Consider the following 12,469-nt stretch of genomic DNA (forward strand, 5'->3'; position numbering starts at 1 on the left):
ACAGGTTAGCTTTGCTGCCCAAACCCTTGTCTTCCTGCCACCATTCTAATAGTTCCTCCCTTCCCCCAACATTTTTGCCAGGGATTGGCCTCATTACAGGCAGCGGGAGAAGCAAGCATTCACTTTCCACAGTACAGAGGTGTAGCCAAAGGGAGAAGTTTGAGTCAACTGGCAAGGAAATAAGTTTGGTTGTTTGTTTTTTGTTTTTTTTAACACTGAATCAGGACCATACACTCCAGAAGTGAGTCACAAAGAAAAGCAAATGATGCCCCAGCTTTCAGGAAAACTGAAATAGATTTACACTATGAAGAAAAAAAACTCCAAGCAATTACATTTTGCAAAAGCTTAATGTGACATGACTAGAAAAGAACATGCAAGACAATCAAATACAAACTTAGGCCTTCCATAAAACTTTTCTGAAAGGAAATAGTGCATAAAAATAGTACATCCATGGAACACTGGAGTATTTACGTGCATCTTGCCTTATCAAGAGTATCTCAGGTAATCTGGAAATGTTCATGGAAACATGGAAAAGTTGAATGTTAAGCTTAGAGACTTTACTGACATTAAGTCAGTCTTGAGATACTGGATAAGGCAGAAAGACAAAGAGTGTCTGCTTTACAAAAAGGCTAGGTTGAAAGGAATCCATTTGATGTTTTTAACCTCTGACTTTAAATTGCTGTTCACGAGAATAAGCTTGTTTTTCTTCTGTAAGTTAAAGTTGGGTTTGTTTGTTTCTTTTTTGTTTTTTTACCAGCCTGCTAAGTGCCGGCGCTGTAGCCGTTACATGAAGCGAAAGTGCCATCTTGTGGCTCTCCCAGCACTTGCTGGTTAAGACGCTGCTTTTTTGGGTCACATTAGAGGTACTAATATAAAAAGCTCATTTTTAAAAGAGTTCAGCCTACGTACAATAAAAAAATCCTACCTAGTTCACACGTTTATGGACTGTAACTATGAAGGGTGATGTTCTCCAGTCCTTGCTGGAGGACAGAAGTCACTGTAGTTGGCAGGACTATTTATTCCACTTCAGGAGAAAGAGGGCATTCAAACTGTCCTTTTAAAGGTCTGAAAGGGACCTACAGTCCTGCCCCTCATCGTCCGCTCCCGCGGGATTTAATCAAGGAAGCTACTGAGACCAAGGCGACTTGTAGGCATGCCTGGAATGTCAAGTCTTGCTTCCTTGCATAGGCTAAATACACCACGCATTTAAATAACAGAAACCCCACCTGGGGAAACAAGAAATTAAATACCATTAAAAGCATCTGCCAAATGTAGTTTGAAGGTCTAAAATTCCTTTTTATGAGCAGTCTCTGCTTTTTATACTGAAGAGTTAATTGGATATATGTGTTTTAGAGAACTAATCCATGATTCAGCAAGAAAATTAATGAAATGAACAGACAGTTGGAATTGCTGCCAAGAATGGTCATTTTAGACCTAGCAACCTTGGAAAATGACCTTTTAATAATGAATTTGGAAAAGTACGCTACAAACCAACAAAAATGAGTGCTACATACCTATAAATTCTGCTAATAGCAATAGCTTCTAAAGAACGAAGACATTAAATGAATCATATAAACTTGCTAGAGCTTCTGTTTACGTACCAAGCATCCTAAGCGTTGAACATACCTGCCTCAATGCACCCCCTAACGTAACTCCAGTTTTGCTCAGTATATGTTTCTGCGCACTATACAATGAAATACTCTGATCCACTGAGGCCAGTAGGAGCGTAGAGCTGTATAGCATTATGAAAGTGAGAAGATTACAAAATTAGGCCTAGAAAGCTAGCACAGCTTCCCCAGGTACTTAGAAAAGGATAACTAAACAAGAAGTAATGCAACATATTTAGACAATTCTGTTAATTATTCATTATCCCAAAAGCAGTGAAATACCTCCTAAAAAAGGCATTTAAGCACACATGCTTTACACAGTTGGAAGAACGTCTAATTCATGTTGAACTACTGTTTAAGTAGTGCATAGTGATGGAAAAGAAGTTGTGTGGTTCTGCAGTTAGCCTGGAGTTTCTTTTTATTCCTTGATCCATACCTTACAAAATAGAATAACTAGCAAAAGCAGGCAATTCTGATTTGTGTCCAAGCTTAAACTAGAGCAGGATTTTTCTGTAAAGGAGATGACTCCCTACTTAATAGAATTATCACATTTTCTTTTAACTTTGAAATCTATCATATTGAAATGAAATGGAAGTCCACCATTTCTTATCAATGCATTCCTGCAGTGGACTTTCTCAACCTTTTCCCTCCTACTCAGGAAAACTGTACCCTAAGCTGCAAAACATAATTCCCCAGTGTCTGTGCGTAGTTTGTTTATAATATTTTTTTAAAGTATTCAAAACTTGTAGTTTTTATGCACCGCAGGACCCACTCTGGAAGTTTTTGGCTTCTGATAGCTGCCCAGGATAGACAGCAGTTATGAGTACAAGGAAATACCTGTAGTATACAGCTTTTACTAAAAAAAAATTTGATTCCAATTTAAAAAAATTGATTGCAAATCAATAAGTGACAAACAAAAATAGTCTCCTCCTCCTGTGCCCTGTCCCTGTCCCTGTCCCTCCCCTCCCCTCCCCCCCGTCCTCCTCCATTCTCCTTTCAGATTTTAAGACTATGAAAAGAGAACAAGATTATTTACTGAAGAATCACTCCCATGCCCAGACTGGCCCCAGGACACTGTCTTTCAAAAAAATATTTTCTAATAAACAATCTCCATAATGTTACTGTTAATCAAAATATTGCCATTTTAGAACAACTGAGAAACACAGGCAGTACCATCGATTGTCCTGAAGTCCTTGAGGCTGTTACAGACATCTTCATGCATCACCAGAAGCAAGTTTTTTTGTCACCAGCTTGATAAGATCAGGATTTGGGGTTCCTAACAGGTAATTTTGATTTATTAAAACAGTTCAGAGTGTACATTTCAAGATGTTCATAGACCAACTCATTAACGAGATGTAAATGAGTGAATATAATCAACATCTGTAACAAAGAGGTCTCGACAATACTCAAAGTTGTTTCATGAGAGAAACAGTTCCTATGATAAGGCTTATAACCACAGATTATGGAGAAGAAAACCTGCCTCCTGCTTTTTTAAGTATTTAAAGAATAATCACTTCAGTGGTGGGTTTTAGGTGGTGTTTGTGAATTGAAATAGAAAATGAGATTGCAGAACCTGAGCCTTAATCCTCCAATTTAATTTCCCTTAATCTTGCTTATAGAATATAACCTTTTAACTGTCCAATTTTTCACCAAAGCCTGGCAGTTTCAGATCCTCTTATGCCTTTTTACCATAAAATACATTCATTGCTGTTCTCCAGACAGACTTCCCTTCCGCTCTCCAGGTTTCTCCACCTCATGTTCAATACAGCATTCGGCTTCTAATCTAGGATGGCTAACACAATAAAACTAGAACAGGAACAGAAGATGGAGCATTGCAAGTGGTCATTTGGCAACCTGCAGAGCTCACACTTACAGCAAATACTCAGAGCACAGGTAGGGTGGCAAACACAACATTAAGACTAAATAAAAAACAATTTATATTCACCCCCATTGAGGTTCGAAGCTGGGATAGGTAATTTGTTCCAAATGGAGGAGCAACACTACAGACTTTAGTGCTCCAGGCTTTTCTGGGTCTTGATCATTTAACTCATCATGGGGTTTCTTCACATAACCTGACTTCCAGTTGTCTTTGAACAAAAGAGGTTACTGCTGAAGGAGATTGTGGGGAGGGAGAAGAAGGAGACAACCCCTAATTACTTAATTGGTTGATTTCATCAGGAGCTGCATTTTAGTCAGTACTTAGCAAGAAAAGATATTTAAACAAAACTGCAACTTTTAAACCAACACAAACATAAGGCTTTTTATTCTTTATTAAATCAAAACATTTTATTTAAAAGCAGCAGGCCTAGCAATATAAGGGACAACCTAAAAAAAAATCCAGTGGCTTAGACACATTCTATTTCGTGTCATAAAAGACAAAGACCCACATATCTTGCAACGTATAATTTACTTCCAAGGACAGTAACTTATAGCCTATGATTTTAATGATTGTCCTGCAACTGATCATTTTGTGAACTACCAAATAAAGTGCAGTTAAACTAAATATTATCCTCTTACCCTTCCAGAGAACAGTATTTCATTTAAGCCATTCAGATAGAGGTAGTTTTGAGGGTTAGTGGTAGATTTGAAAGCTTGTTTGTAGTTATTTGAGCTCCAAGACCTCAGCCTTATTTAGACTAGTTCACATTTTTAAAACTTCTCAGAAACTTTAAAATCTCATATATATTTTAAATGCTCAGCTTAAAATAACTAAACCTGCTACAGGGCCCAGTTCTGATTTTGCATATACCAGTACTCTTGAATCAAGACAACAAACTTCTCCCAGAAAGAAAGAATCTTGTTCTTTCACCACTCAAAATAATTGTGTTTGCACCACTCATATTAGGAGGAAAGATAGATGGCCTTTACTCAAAGATGCTCTGATTTGCCCTTACAGAGTTAATTGGAGGACCGACGTCTGAAAGAGCTCTCCATCTCACAGGACTCATTTTCTCTTTACTCGTTCTGTACCAACTTGAAAGATAGAAACATTTAACAGACTGGTCCCCAGACATGCATTGTTTTTACTAATATTTTCACACTGTGATATAGCAATCCTGCCCAAAACCTCACGGCAAGCAGCATCTTGAACATAAAATATATACTGTGCCAGCAGAGGAAATTGTTTGTTTTGCTCTTACCTCCTAGATGTATCAGTGGATACCAGGAACCAGTGTCAGATATGCTCATCAGTCACAAGTAATTACAGATCCCTATCATCATTGTTTTCCACACAATCACCTTATCTCTGACAAGACACAAAAAAACCCCCTACACTTTGTGGCAAGGATTCATCCCAACAAGTTTGCTGTCAGAAGAGTAAGAAAATAATAAGAGTGTTGTCCAAATGTTTTTACTGGTGCTCATAAATAGGAAGAAACCTAATTTTTTTTTTTAAATCAAATGTAAGCCTAATTAGCTTCTAGACACCTCTTTACACTTGCTTTTTTAAGGTTTTCAAGATATCTAACACTGCTTTCTTAATGTAGTTTGTGATTATTTTTCATAACTATTTAAATAATTAAACCCACATTCCAATCAAAGTCCTAACGAGTGGAGGCTTTGCTCAGTGATCCATCAGGAGAGTCACTAGAGCCTATGCCCAGCGCAGTGCTTCCCTATAGAGGAATCTAATTAGATGTACTAGATGAATAAAGTGACCATATGGAACATCAGTGGTGGAGAGATACCATAGCTTGGAAGCAAAATTTTCACAAGAGATTCTAAAACAAGGAAAGAAGGTGCAAGTTATAAGAAGCTATCTGCTGAATATTCAGAATATTGGAACAGGAGCTATGTTTAGAAGGGGATGGTAACGAGATAATCTATACAAAGAAACAATAACAAGTTATAATTCTGAGACACTTTGATTGCAGAAAAAAAAATGACAGAAACAGAAGAATTTAATTTCTTTCTATTTAATACGAACTGCAATGGCCACATGCTGTTCTGTGTTTGTATTTATTGTGTATTTTTGTTTGTGCCACCAGAACATAAGCTCTTCCGGGCAGGGCCCAGCTATTTGTTTGGCACAAACTCCCCCCTATTGTACAATACTGGGTACACTTAAATAGGGGCTATACATGCTATGTTAATCCTCTCCCTGAAGCAGGCTAATTAAATCAAAACCTGATAAAATGGTGTTACAGCTTTCACATAAATCAACAGAATCAAGGACTTTTCAATTTTAACTCGCCAGGGGACTGGTGGGGAAAAAATGAAATATCACTTAAAAAACCATAATTATAGCAAAACTGTACTCTAGGAGTAGTGACAGAGTTAGACTCAGGCCTCTGTGTACCTGTTGGGAAGCTGCAACTCAAGTCATTGGTTGCATCCTACAGATGCAAACAGGACCTGTCAATGCGGTGCTGAGCACAGGCAGAGGAATCTAGCTTATAGCTTACATTGCAAGTCATTGGTGTAATTTGCTTTCACTATAGACCCAGGTGAAGATTAATGGGACAACACCTATTTCCATTCCAGGACCTCATAGCTTTTACGGATTCACAGAGAAGCATTATCCACAGCAGGGATAGCCCATCACACTGCACTAGGATTGTTTCCTTGCACCTGCTCCGAGTTAGCTTGCAAGAGTTTGCACATTCCTTATTCTGTTGCTGTCAGGAGGCCTGTGCCTGCCATAATTCAGACCTAAGTGTCTAAAAAGCCTGGCGATTACCTGAGTGCTATACCCTCTTTGTTGTTTCCATGGTATTTTCTGCCCCGTCACATGCACTATACCCACAGCAGAGCAGGTTCTGTTACATAGAAGTCCTCTATGTAGGAGCATTCATGAAGCCTCCATTTAAATCTGTACCTGGTCTCGTGATTAAACCTAACCTTCTGTTAGCTTAAAAAAAGATGAAACCCAGTGTTTGAATGTGTTGTTTCCTTTGCATTCACATAAAAGACTACCTAAGGTACAAGAATGGAAAACAGCAGTGAACTGCCTAATTGATTTCAAAGGCAGCCTCAGGTGATTGGCATGGACCAGAGGATGTCTGTTAATACCCTGTCACAATATAGCTTTACAGGAAAAACATTTACATGAGCTGGTATGAAATCCATGCAGTAAAGTTTGTTCTGTAATTCTTCATTGTTTTCCGGATACATACCCAAGCAAACTATAAAGGGAGTCAAATAGTACAAACACTAAAAGATAATTGCAAACCTAATAGGGCACCAGAATTTCATCAAAATCTTATCTGTTTCTGTCAGCACTACCCATTTGTTGCATATGGCAAAAGTCATGCCAATAAAAAACCCAACCCAGATTGAAGTGGATAAATTGGGGGGGTTGTTTGTCCAGGGCTTAGGTTTTCTTTAAAGCACAGCTTGTACCCGATTTACTTGTCCTAATGCAGGCCACTGTAAAGAATACGTTATTAAACCTTTTAATTTCAAACACACTTCTGTGATTGCAATTTAAATGAAAACACATGACTTTCAATCCCACTTGATCTCTTCACACTAGTTCTGGCAGTGCATGGGCTTTAATTCTAATCAGGATAAACAAATCCATAGCTGTGACTGGTAAAGAGAAAAAATACATGCCAATTTTATAGGAAAATCTTGCGCTTTTTTGTTAAATGCTGGGCAAAGGGAGGAGTACTGAGCAGTAACTGGAGATGCTGCCCTGAATAAAATCGGAAAAAGAGCTGAAGTACAGGGAAGCAGAAGGGATCTAGAAAAGACCATGTGAGAGGTAGCACTGCTTCAGTACCTCTTATCAGATAGCAAAGGGGTTGTTTAGTATTTTCATTGATTCTCATTTCAGTTGGTATTGTCTTGGGATATTAACAGTTTTACTCCCTGTGGCCAAAGCTTTTAAAACTAAGGGTGATTAAATTACCTTTTAAGCAAAACATAACATGCAGACTGCTATAGGTAGTAACTTAAGTAGAATAAAAGACCTTTTCAAACTAACACAGACCTGAAGATGCCATCATATAATAAATAGCTTTTCATTGGTCTGGTTCACTTTCACACTGAGCACCAGTGCATGGAGCAAGACAACGATTTGGCTCTGAATGGTCAGGTTTTTTGAACTGTGATGGTGTAGCTGGATACTTCCAAGGATAAAAACGCTGTCAAAGCAGCATACAATTTAAGGTTCGTAAGTGAAAGAAAGTGGAGAGCTCATCAACAAGAATGTCATTTCTAAGACTAAAGACAGATTTTTTTTTTTTTTTTTTTTTTTAAAAAAACGCTATTCCTGACTCCAAGGGAAAAATTAGAGTCTCTTGCCGAACTAGTATGAGAAAGCAGCAAGGACAACAAATGTCAAGTTAAAGCAGATATATTTGCTGGTGGGTCATTTAAATTGTGCCTGAAGGATAATCCCAGCAAGATGGGTATTTCAACTTCGTTTAGCAGCATCCCTAGCTGGGATAAGGAGGTCTAATCACTTTATTAGAACAACAAGGTCATTAGAGGAGAATTTGGGAAAAGGAAGCTTTTTTTTTTTTTACTTTTTAATTTTTTATAAAGATTTAGCAGGATAACTTTAGCAACCAGCTTGAAGCTGTGGATGTTTATGATTTTAGCAATTAGTCTGACTTTGTGGTATGCCAAAAGGCTGACTGCGTAACAGACTAAGAATTGCACTGTTGTTGCCCATAAAAATAAAAAAAATAAAATACATTCTATATTTATATTTTTTACCTCTTATGTGTTAAGAATGGCAGAGTACAGCCCATTTTCTTTTGCACTTTAAATGTTTTAGAGCAATACATTCTTTACCTCCAGACATCTTCATTCCTTTTCAAATAGTACCTAGAAGTCAGATGACACACGAAGATTCATGCAGTTTGACCTTTCTTGCCTTTCATGCAGAGCTCCTGTGACTCTAACCAGCAAAGTTTGGGACACAGGTAACAGAGTCTTCATTGCAGCTTAGTTGCTTGTGAAGATATCCTCTAACAGAGCATTAAGTGCTAAGTGTTGCAAATAGATAGTTATGCTAATCAACTCAAATAGAGTTTTTATACTGTCCTTTAGCCTCTTCCCCCATCTAACCACCGACATCTGTGACAGAACACGCAGTGTCACTGGCTTCCTCTGTAGTGCTACATTTCGATTTTTTTCTATACTATGAGGAAAAACTACTGATAAAAAGAATGCAGCACTATTCTTCAACATTACACTGCTAAATGGAGACTCTCCCTCTAATTAAAAGCTACTGAGTGATCAGAGCACCCCTGAACCAGGAATTGGAATGTCAAAAATCTGTCTTTATTTTAAGCTGTAAGCTACATGGCAATTTTCATACTGAAGGGTCCATAATATCATCTTGGAGCACACAGCAAACAGAGATGCTTGGAGACCCATCCAGCTAAGGAACAATGTTCTTAGAATATAAAGCCTAAAGCAAGAAGCACATAACATTTATAAACTGGCTAAAGATAACAGAGGGTTTTCCGGTCCTTGCCTGTTACTGGACAGTCTCATACCATTTGTTTTTTGGGTTTCCTTGCCTTTTTTTGCAAAATAGAACAGCATTAAAAATATACCCAGAAAAAAAGTGTTTTCCATAGCATACAGAGAACAGAACTCAGCACCAAAGAGGGAGACATTTGACATACACAGTGCCCAGTTTTTAGCTACTAGTGTAATATACTTTAGCAGCCTGGAGTCCGATTCTTAAGATGATGATGGCATGTGGCCAAAGCCATTCTACAGACTGCCTGACTGCTCAAAAGGGTATATTCTGTGCTGAAAGCATCATCGTTGTTCTCAATTGTCTATCACTTAAAATAGACTCACATCAGTGGACCACCATTAACAGCTAGTAGCTGCCCCTTTGGGTCGTGTCCCCCCCCCTCTTTTTATTCATAGACTTGAAAGAGAAATGTCCTTAGACAAACATTTTCATTTTGAAACACTTCCTACTCTAAAGCCATCATCAAACATCCAACATCAAAATGAACAACTGCAGCATGAATTAAACCTTTTGAAGTAAGACTTTTGCCAAGTATCACCATCTGGATATTTAAATCCACAAAATCTCTGCTACAGGGGCAAGTGCAGCACTTACATTTCTAGAAGTGGGAAACCACCCACTCCTCAGATGTATCTGTACTTATGGGTGCAGACAAGCTGCAAATTACACCAAGATACCAACCAAGGTAAATCAATATCAAAGGGCCCGTTCATCTGGTCTCACTGTAACTAGCTATGCTGAGACTGACCACTTACAAGCTCTTAAGTACATTGTATTAGCAATGATATGCACACACATCTGAAAAGGAAAGAAACAAGTTTCGTAGCCCATTGATTTTGCCTCCTCACACTCCTCTAACGGAAGCTAAAGGCTAGTCGAGAGGCTACAGGTACAGTAAGCTGACTGTTTTATAACTGTAACATAACACAATGTGTGCATGTGTGGAGGGAGAAAACGTTCAAGCCACAAGCAACTGCCCTTTTTCCATTAACACTTTCCCTTATATTTACAACTTACCTTACACACTTTGAATTCACCCTCCAAACAACATCACTCACTGCTGATACCAGACACTGTACCTCTAAAGCAGTTGTGATGTGCGTTACAAAGTATGCCATACCTGGATAGGGAAAAAAGGTGGTTTATTTGCCCTATTCCTTGTCAAGAGTAAGTTATCTCACTTACCTTCCAACAGTCTAATGAGAACAGTATTTTGGAAATTCTCTCAAGTGCAGTTTATGTAAACCGGGTCTGATATTTAAGGAGTGAGGAAGGCACCATGTTGCACTGTACCTGCTACATTGCTGCTATATATCTGATGTTAAGAACATCAACTTCACTGGAAAGACAAGAGAAAAAAAATCCCCCAGGCTCCTGGGCTATAATTTGCTTTGCCTGCTACTATACCCACATATGTCAAAAGGAAGTTTATACAGGTCCAACACCTTTTGACAAAAAGATGTTAGATTATGATCTAAAACTACTGTCTGTCTGCCGTAGTTGCTCAGAGCTTTATTCAGTCAGATTTTGAAAAATCTCCACAGATGGAGACTACACAACCTCTCTGGTCAAAATCTGCTCGACTAGCCTAACGATGAGAACATTTTTCCCTTAAATCCAGCCTAAACCTCTGCCACGGTCCACTGCCGTGGACCACTGCCACGTCCACCGGTCCTCTGTGCCTCCAGAGGCACTGCCTCTCAGCTTCCTGCCACGCACTGCTGTAGGGAGCCTGGCTCCGTCTTCTCGGCAGCCTCCTCAAAGACGCAGGAAGGTTGTTCTCAGGTCCCCCGTAGAGCCAAACATATCACAGGTTCCCTGTACTCAGTCAATGCAGTGTACCATGGGAAATATGGTTTACTTTATGATATGCAGCTCTATATGTCCAAATTATGATTTCCAAGAGAAACTGCAGCAGTTTTATCTAAAAACCAAAGAGCTCACATTTTTGCCAGCAGCAAAATGAAAAAAAAAAAAAATTGGGTTAAAAAAAAACACCACCAGCCCTACTTGCCAAAATGTATTTTTTAAAAAAACGAAAAAACAGTAATGCAGTGCTAGAACTAGAACACCACCTCCTGTTTATCCCAGTATCTCAACCATAAGACTGCTCTGTAAGAACAGCCACATTCACAAATAGAACAGTAAATCCCTAGTAGCATTTATCCAAATATGGAAAAGGCATATTCCATACAAAAGTTTAGCAACAAAAACAGAGAAGGTCTGATTTAGTAAATCCAGTTTGCCTTACTTGTTATTTAGCAAACACCTTCTACTAAAATCCTACAGTTTGTTGACAGCGATCTCAAATGTGTTAAACTAGGATACACATACAGAATGTCTTGTTTACTAAAGCTGAATTATTTTTGGAAAAGCTGAATGTAGAACAAGCTACATCTTGCTCTAATTTAGAGCTGAGCATCCTGTTTACATGCTGATGTCCGTGTTTACTTTTTTGGTTACAGGAAGCAATGCTGAAAGACTTGAAATAAATTTGCCTCACACTGCCCATCAAGTTATTGCACTCCCATAGGAAACAATGGCTTGGGGTCAAGTTAACTCATGCACAGAAATGCAAGAGAGCAGAGTTGTTTCACCGCTCTAAGACAATGCCATTTTAACAGCTTTGCTACGAGGATTTTCTTTGCCAGGCTTCTTTGCCCAATCTGTCTCTCTGAAATATGTATTACTTCCTCCTGGCACTTTTGCTCAGAATATTGTTCAAATTATTTTTCCTTCTATCCAAACCTTATTCTTTCTTTTTTTTCCCCTCTCCTCTTTCACAGGGCAAAGTACTAACTTTTTCACAAGATTTGCCCTCTATCTTCAAGCTACAGTCTTAACACATCAGTCTCAACTGTGGAGCTGTACACAACAGCCATTTCTACATTATATGTTTGCTTTTTTTTTTTTTAATTTATATCTTGAAACATAGAATGGCTGGCCTTATAGAGGGTTAAGAGGAGGAAGCCAGGACAGTTTTCCATATAAATCTCTGTGCAAGTGCCAGCTGGATTTCGCAGCCTGGTGCTCAGCAAAGCACAGTGGAACAAGAACGCTGTTAGTATTCTTAGAGTGCTCTGAAGAGGAACAGGAAAAGGCGAGAAAATAATCTTACTCTGTACCAGAAAGAAGTGCTGGAAAGTCAAAGAGGAGAATTCAAGCTCCATCCTCCCCACAGCACACAATCAACATCACTCACAGTCACTCTCATGCATCACGGTGACACTAAAGGTAATAAGCTGTACATGAAAGAAGGGAAATACTGAAGAGGTGTTGTTGCAGCACATCCCCCTTTCCTCTTGTTCTCCATGCCCTCCAAAACTGCACATTGCTTCCAGGATCCTGAAAATACTGCTTGCTGAAGCTCTGCCTGGGAGGGGACCCGCCACGCACCCATTCCTGCCTCTTGGGATAT

The sequence above is a fragment of the Gymnogyps californianus genome, chromosome 10 (genome assembly GCF_018139145.2).
Source record: "Gymnogyps californianus isolate 813 chromosome 10, ASM1813914v2, whole genome shotgun sequence".
NCBI classification, from domain to species: domain Eukaryota; kingdom Metazoa; phylum Chordata; class Aves; order Accipitriformes; family Cathartidae; genus Gymnogyps; species Gymnogyps californianus.